This window comes from Hordeum vulgare, chromosome 6H (genome assembly GCF_904849725.1).
Source record: "Hordeum vulgare subsp. vulgare chromosome 6H, MorexV3_pseudomolecules_assembly, whole genome shotgun sequence".
Classification (NCBI taxonomy): domain Eukaryota; kingdom Viridiplantae; phylum Streptophyta; class Magnoliopsida; order Poales; family Poaceae; genus Hordeum; species Hordeum vulgare.
Window position 1 is genome coordinate 80,358,001 of NC_058523.1, and position 8,777 is coordinate 80,366,777.

Here is an 8,777-nt window from a genome sequence, read left to right on the forward strand (position 1 = left end):
GGCTATGGATATTCCCATTAATAGATATCAATGTGAATGAGTAGGGATTTCCATACAAAGGATGCACTAGAGCTATAAGTATGTGAAAGCTCAAAAGGAGAACCAGTGGGTGTGCCTCCAACTTGCTTGCTCACGAAGACCTAGGGAAATTTGAGGAAGCCCATCATTGGAATATACAAGCCAAGTTATATAATAAAGATTCCCACTAGCATATGGTGGTGACGAAACGAGAGCCTCTCAATCATGAAGAATATGGTGCTATTATGAAGCACAAGTGTGGAAAAAGATAGTAGCATTGTCCCTTCTCTCTTTTTCTCTTTTTTTTGTTTGGGCTCTTTGGCTTCTTTCCATATCTCTCTTTTTTGTGGTAAACTTTGGCCTTTTTTTATTTCCTCACATGGGACAATTCTCTAATAATGATGATCATCACACTTTTAGTTACTCACAGCTCCAAGCTTAGAACGATGATGACTCTATAGGAAATGCCTCCGGCAGTGTACCGGGATGTGCAACGATCTAGCTTGGCGTATGACGTTGAAACATCTCGCTAGCTATCTTACAATCATGCAATGGCAATATGAGAGTGACGGCACAAGTCATGAGACCGAACGGTGGGAGTTGCATGGCAATATATCTCGAAATGGCTATGAAAATGCCATAGTAGGTAGGTATGGTGGCTGTTTTGAGGAAGGCATACGGTGGGTTTGTGCACCGGCAAAAATTGCGCGGTACTAGAGAGGCTAGCAATGGTGGAAGGTGAAAGTGCATCTATACCATGGACTCACATTAGTCATGAAGAACTCACATACTTGTTGCGAAAGTTTTTATTAGTAATCGAAACAAAGTGCTAAACGCATACTCCTAGGGGAAGGGTTGGTAGGTGTTAACCATCGCGCAATCCCGACCGCAACACAAAGGATGACAATCAATAGATCAATTATGCTCCCACTTCCTAACATAGTGGTTCACCTTACGTGCATGTTACGGGAATCAATAACTTCAACACAAGTATTTCTAGATTCACAACTCCCTACTAACATAACTCTTAATATTACCAAATCCATGTCTCAAAACTAATTGAGAGGAATCAAAACTTCTCTTTCTACTCAATGCACATGAAGATGGAGGTTTTTGTATCCTCTTTGGGTACCTATCACTTTTGGGACTACTTGCATAGCACAAGCCAACTACCAAGTCACGCGCCGCCGTGCTCTAAAAGATCTAAGTGAAGCACACAGAGCAAAATTATCTAGCTCAAAAGATATAAGTGAAGCACGATGAGAATTCTAGCAAAATCACGATGAGTGCATGTCTCTCTCAAAAGCTGTGCAACAAGGATGATTGTGACACAAAAAAAAGAAAAGACTCCTACGATACAAGACGCTCCAAGAAAAACACATATCATGTGGTGAATAAAAATATAGCTTCAAGTAATGTTACCGATGGATTGAAGACGAAAGAGGGGATGCCTTCCTGGGGCATCCCCAAGCTTAGGCTCTTTGGTGTCCTTGAATTTGGCTTGAGATGCCTTGGGCAACCCCAATCTTGAGCTCTTTCCAATCCTTATATCTTTGTCCATGAGAAGATCACCCAAAACTTGAAAACTTCACAACACAAAACTTAAACAGAAACTCGTGATATCATTAGCACAAGAAAACAAACTACCACCTCTTTAGGTACTGTAGAAATCTTAATTTCTATTTATATTGGTGTTAGATTACTGTATTCTCACTTTTCCATGGCTAGTACCCTCTATACTATCCATAGTTTCATCCAAACAAGCAACCAACTCAACAAAAACAGAATTTGTCAAAAACAGACCAGTCTGTAGCAATCTGTATACTTCGTATACTTCGGGTACATAAAAAAATTCTGAAGAATTTCGAATGCCTGGGGAAATGGCATATCAACCAGCAGAAAAATGCCATATCAACTCGTTTCCTGCCCTGCTAACTACCCAAAAGAAACAACATCTAATAAACACCAACAACAAATGATGCAACACACAATATGATGCATGCATTAACTGCTCCAAACAAGCACATAAAATAACCCTACATCGATAAAACTATTGCCACCTCACCACAAGGGGGTTTTCTACAAAGATGCTCAAAATCAGAAACCAACAACACCAATTGGATTCATTGGGATTTTCTACCCCAAATCCATATATCATACTACCACCTTTGCATACAGAAAAACTCCACAAACAGTAAAAGAATAATAGCACAGAATCAAACTACAACACATATTCAAGAACAAGAACTTTTCTTGAGCCAGCCCAAATTGGCAAGTCCATATCTGGACATTTCGAGAAATGGAAATATGCCAATTTAGCACAAGGAAAAATCAAAAACGAAAATGACAGGGAAAATATTATGAGGAGGTGGTCCCACCTAGCATTGGCCCCTCACTGGATGACATGTGGGTCCAGAGGGCCCACTGTCATACCCACACACCACACCACACACACAGCCACATACATACACGGCTACACCACAACCACACTAGATCCACACACACAGCTGCACTCAGAAAAAGAAAATAGGCAGAGGGGGGTTTCGAACCCTGAACCTCAACCTCACATCGCCACACCTCTGCCACTATGCTCCTGCACTGCTTCTGAACAAAGAGGAGGACTAATCTACCTACACTGGACACTGATGCGCAACAAGAGAAGTAAAAAACAATTAAAAGGGGGCTACCCTATGCGGGACTCGTACCTAGGTTGCCACGATTTTGGAGACAGACACAGGCCACTGCGCTACGCTCACGAATCTGACACAGACGGGTTCTTGCTCCTTTTGAGAAAGCCCCTCGGCGCCGCACTCTGCTCCGGCTGTCGGGATCCCGATCCTAAGTCCTAAGAACCCAACCTGTAACACATCACATCACTTTGCGGCCTCACGCACGGTAAACTCCACGGCTGCCACCTTACCTTGGCCGGGACCGTTTGCGTCTTTTGGCTCACATATATGAATGTGTCGCTACCATTCAAATGACAAAGAATCCGAGTCGACATGACTAGTTATAAACCCAAGTGGTACATCCGTACAGGGACATGCATACATAACCCAGCAAAGCAGGTGTCGGTCATCAGCGTGTGTAGACGAGTCGTAGCAATCTACAAGGACTCCATTACACCGCGTGACATTTCCTCGAAGGGACGAACACATCAGCAAAGAAAGATACATGCTGGTCAATCAATGTGTCCGGAGCAGTAGCAAGCTACCAAAGCTCGGTGGAAGCACAAAGAGGCATTTCCCCATAAAGAGTACTACTAAAGGCACACAACTAGGTGTCGAATCCCAAACATATAATGCATTTCATAACATACACACAATATGCATGATATGCGTAGATACAACATGGTATCACAACATAACTCTATGACTCAAGATTTTATTAAAGACTCATAAGAGTCAACATAGTATGATATTACAAACAGGGGTCTCGTGACCCGACACTCAAGTCATACAAACATCAAGAGGAAGCATAACATGTCTGGGTACAGACATCTACTAAAAGTGGCTGGAAGAGCCTGAAAAGCTACAGTGACCCTACCAAAGGAACCAGACCTCTGTCTGGGATTCCCAAGCTATTCCGGTCAACTTCGAACACATCTCGTAGAAACCTTTAATGAGACTAAAATCTTCTCTGCAAAAACATAAATAAAGCAACCGTGAGTACAAAGGTACTCAACAAGACTTACATCAGAACTATCTACATATGCATCAGTATCAATGAAGGGATTGTGGGGTTTGATTGCAGCAAGCCAACTTTGACTGTTGGCTAACCTGTGCTACGACTACAAGTTCTTTCTTTAAGGTGGGATAGCGCACACGGGTCCACATATTCACCAATTCAATACACCATTATGGATTCACTCTCGTCTCCCTACGAGAAGGCCATCCATAGCACTCACACTTATCTTGCATATTTTAGAGTATCCATTCCAAGTTGTCTATGACCATATAAGTTTCCAAGTAGTCCATATCCGCGGAAGCGGCTATTTGAATAGATTAGAGTACCCTGTAGGGGTGTACTTCTTCACACACGCTCCCACCACTTATCACCATATGCACGTCATGCATCTCGGCAACCTTCAAGCGGAAGCACTGGCGTGGGTGTCGACCACGACCTAACTAACCACACAAGACTCTAGTTCAGGTTTATCACCTATTTGAGACTGAACCCGCAAGGAAGTCCGACTGAAGTTTCCTCTACGGTCCCAAACGATGTGTACAGGGTTCCCAAGCCCACCTCGACGGATGGTACAAGGCTTGGTACACCGGGCCATGATGCCTAGTCTGTCCCAAGCCAACTTGTACGGGGTGCCACTCGGTAGACTACTAGCATGGCCTACAAACACCCGAAACTAGTTGCAACTCCTGGACATAGACCTAGGTGATTAATAAGTCGAGAGAGTCAATTAAGGATCCCAATGTACGGTAGTAGCTAGTCTTGGATAACATACACGAGACTCAGTTCTTAAGGACGGTCCCAATGAGACAACCCGCCATGTACTCCTACACAGCCTCTCATCGGTACCTTTACCAAATCAGATTCACACCTTTGCTCCCACACTATAGAACATGAACACCACCATTTCGATTCATCGTCCAGATGAATCAGACCCGACACGACTCTAAGCATTGCAGGCACAGTAAGCAAGCATGGATGAGTATGCACAACAAGGCTCAAGCAGTTGCTACTCATGGTAAGTGGTTTCAACTATTTACTATGGCAAAAACAGGTCATGCAGAGGGATGGGTTCAACTACCGAAATATGTAACAGTTGAATCGTGATTGTCCTAATGCAATAAAAGGGAGCAGAGGCGAGAGAGTAGGATTGTATCAGAATGCTCAAGGGGGTTTGCTTGCCTGACAGTTCTGAAGATAGCAATGCGTCTTCATAAATGTCAATGATCATATTGTCGGAACCATCGTCTACCGAGAGGGAACACCACCGGCAACAGAAAAGAACACATTCAATGCAATGCACCGAACATGATGTATGACATGACATGTTAAGGTACTAAGTTACCAAGCTCAACGTTTGATCATATTAATTGAAGTGGAATTCAAATAGGCATCAAATTCCATCTCCAAACTATTTATTAATTTTATCCTAATCATCATTTTCCCTACTTCGTGATGTTAACTTGCTTTAACATGCATGAACATGGCATAAACAGATTCCTTGCATTTTTCTGATCATTTTTCATGTATAAAGTATTTTCATTGGAGTTATATTTTATTTTCTATGATTTTTCAAAGTTTTCAGCATTTTCTGGAATTATTTAAAATCCAGAAAAGGAGTTTTTGCATCAGCGTGATGTCATAGTGACATCAGCTGGTCAAAGGCGCCAGCCCAGGTCAAACATGTGTCTGAGCCCCACATGTAAGTGACTCAACTTAAACTGATTTTAGTTTAGTTTTAAATCTTGCTAATTCATTTGGGGGCCCATATGTCAGTGGCTCTAGGGGTTAATTAGCAGGGGGGTTAGCGCTAATGATGACGTCACATCGTCTCGCCAGAGTTCTGCCGGCGACGACCACGTCCGATGGCGGTTGGTCATCGAAAAAACGTTTCCGGCCACCATTCGGGGTGCGGAGCGGCGCAAACGGTGGAGGGGAGGGAGTTGCACCCGTTCCTACATGCAGAACGGCGCGGGGCGGCCCGTAGCATCGCCGGCGATGACGTCTATGGCGGACGAGGCTCGGCTAGGACGATCTCGGGGCTATGGGATGAGGGGGAAGCAGCTGGGGCCAGCTACGGCTCCAGGCGAGCTTGCTGAGCACGCCGGAGTGCTCGGCAGCGGCTCTCGGGGGCGCTAGCCACGGCGACGCCATGGACGGCGGTAGGAGCTTCAGGCTCCGGCGGCTGGGGGAGTTAGAGGAGGGGAGGCTCGACGGGGAGAGGGGGAAAAGGAAGAGGAGCTCATGGCGGATCCAGGGAATTAGACGGCTGGCTCGGGCACGCCCTCTGGCCGGTGAATCGACGATGACGGATCTCCTAGGAGAGAGAGAACAGAGGGGAAACGAGAGAGAGAGAGGAGGAATGAGATGAGGCACAGAGGGGGGTCGAGGGTGGCTCAAAGGCGCGGGGGATAAGGGATAGGGGCGTCGAGGCAGGCAGGCAGCTGCGAGCGTGGCGCCCAGCGAGCCTGCCGTGGCCTCCTCCTCTGCCTACTGGCACACAAAGAAGACGAAAGGGGGGACTCGGTGGTGGGCTGGGCCACCACTGGATGAGGGAAGATTCTTTCCTTTTTTTATTTTGTTTTCTATTTTTCTGTCATTTCTTTTGGATTTTAAAAAAATACACCAAACCATTTTATAAAATTCTGATAATTTGCAGGTGTGTCCAAGGGATTTACTCAAGGCACTACAAAAAGCTTCAAAATTGATGGACTTATATTTTATATATAATAAATAGAAATCCATGGAAAATAGTTGTTAGATTAACTCAAAAGCCCAAGATAAAATGTTTTTGTTATTCCAAAAATACTGATTTAAATTTAACCTCATGCCAATATTTCTTAAAACAACAGGAACATTTTCTTGGAACTCTTTGAGACAATTGTTTATATTCCCTATTTAACAGAAATTCCATTTTGTGGCTTCATAATTCCTCATTTCAATTTCAAAAGGATTTAAATGCATGCATGAATGCTCACTCATGCAACTAGCTACAAACAATAATCTAGGGTTGTGACAACTCACCCCCACTAAACAAGAATCTCGTCCCTAGATTCAAGCGTAGTCGGGAAAAGGAAGAGTGGACACTAAACTATCACAATCTTCACGATCCAATTGCCCTTCCCGAAGATGTTGATTCATTGCATCAGGTTGATCTTGACATCTTTGTCTTTGAGGTCTTCATCTAACATGATGACAAAAGAACAAGAAGACTCTACAGGATTCGATCTCCTCGAAGACCGATCAACTCATTATCAACTCATAGAATGAGACGTAGGAACGTCCCTTGAGCTGAGACACAAAACACATAATAGGAATGAGGAAATGAAGCATATGACAGAGATTCAATTGGTAGGCAGCAATTCCGCGCTTAAAATAGATGATGACCAGGTTTCAAAGTAGCAAGGATTAAATTGCCCTTCATACCATAACGGGGCACCTTAGGAGGGTGACTCACAGAATTATTCCCTTAAGTGGCAAAAAGAATTACTTTTGATTCAAAGATCACTGATACTCTCCATACCAGGGTAAGGCAATTCACAAATGATCGTTTGAAGGAGTTTGAAAGAGTGGCATACTTAGTTTGAAAAGAAACTAGAGTTATAGCACAACTCGGCAAACGGAGGGCACATTCCAATTGATACCGAGGATATAACCCAGTGTCTGAGCGTGCTCTCAAGAACTTGAGCATTTCCATATCCATCAAGGTTTTACCAATATCCATGCCAAGATTTTGGAGACACACATACTACCATGATGAATAATGATAGAGAATGCAGATGCAAAGGAGGACAACACTTTCTCAGATTTCTCCTTAGTGATGCCAAGGAAACGAAACCTGGATAATCGGCCGAGAGACATTTAGCACTCCACTTCTAATGTTCTCCTTGATGCAATAGATAACTTAACTTCTTGGTATCTAGAACATCAAGTAAAGGTCGGACTTCGGGGCTCAAAGGCTCCATGAGGAACAACTTCCAAAATAAGTCATACAAAGTCCTCACGGGGAGATGGCTAAGGTTGCTGATGCAAGATATTATAATATTAAATCTTCCGGCTAGGTATGTTAGCCATGAAATCACCTTACCGGGTTACAGAGAGACCAATATTATAATTCTTGGGAAAATTTCCAACCATTATAACTGACTGAGATTCAGCTCTGGTTGGTGACATGATGTTTCAGACTCAACATGTCTGAAAAGAAAGTTTGCAACACAAATCGACGAGATAACGTTGCGAGATTCTCAGGGGATGAACTAAGGAAGAGAACTCGAAAACATGAGCTGGATTGCAAGACCCACGTGAACACAGTGTCCAAGACAAATGTGAACACATATAAATCTTACAACAAAACACTACCGAGTTCTGGGTGGGAATCATCATTGCGGATAACAAAGCCATGTGCAAGTCCGTCTGGTACCTTCAGGAATAACACTTACCTTCTTTTCCTTGAACAAATATCAGTGGCTTGGTGTGCTAGGAATACATATGGAATGAAGATGATCAGTCTATCAAACCATAGAATACTTTGGGCGTGCATGACTGACTTGGGATGATTCCGAAAAAAACAAATTAACTTTTCTCGAATTCACGGTGGCAACTTGCATCAAATGAACATGAATTAGTGGAAGTCACTTCTTACACCTAACATATACCTCATGCTCGAGACACGAAGACAATGTCTACAAAGTTTCCAACACTAGCTTAATGTCCAACATAAGTCATGGAACAAATGAAAATGTTGCCGATGGGCTCAACAACCATTCATCGAGATACCCATATAAATGGATTTCCACAACTATGTGAGCAAGATAATAGCATTGGTCAGATCAAAGAATATAATGGTGTATGCTCAAGGAAATCCACGAGTAAGACACCGTTACAAAAATCTTTGGTTCTGAGTTTGATTTGACGATAGCCCATATTCAAATCAAAAATTGGACAAGATAACATATGCAACAATTGATCACACAAATCAACCAATGAGAATATCATCTTCCTTCGAGACTCACACAACATAAAATATATCCCTTTGAAATGAACTAAGTTAGGCAAAGCTTTTATCTTCCAACTCT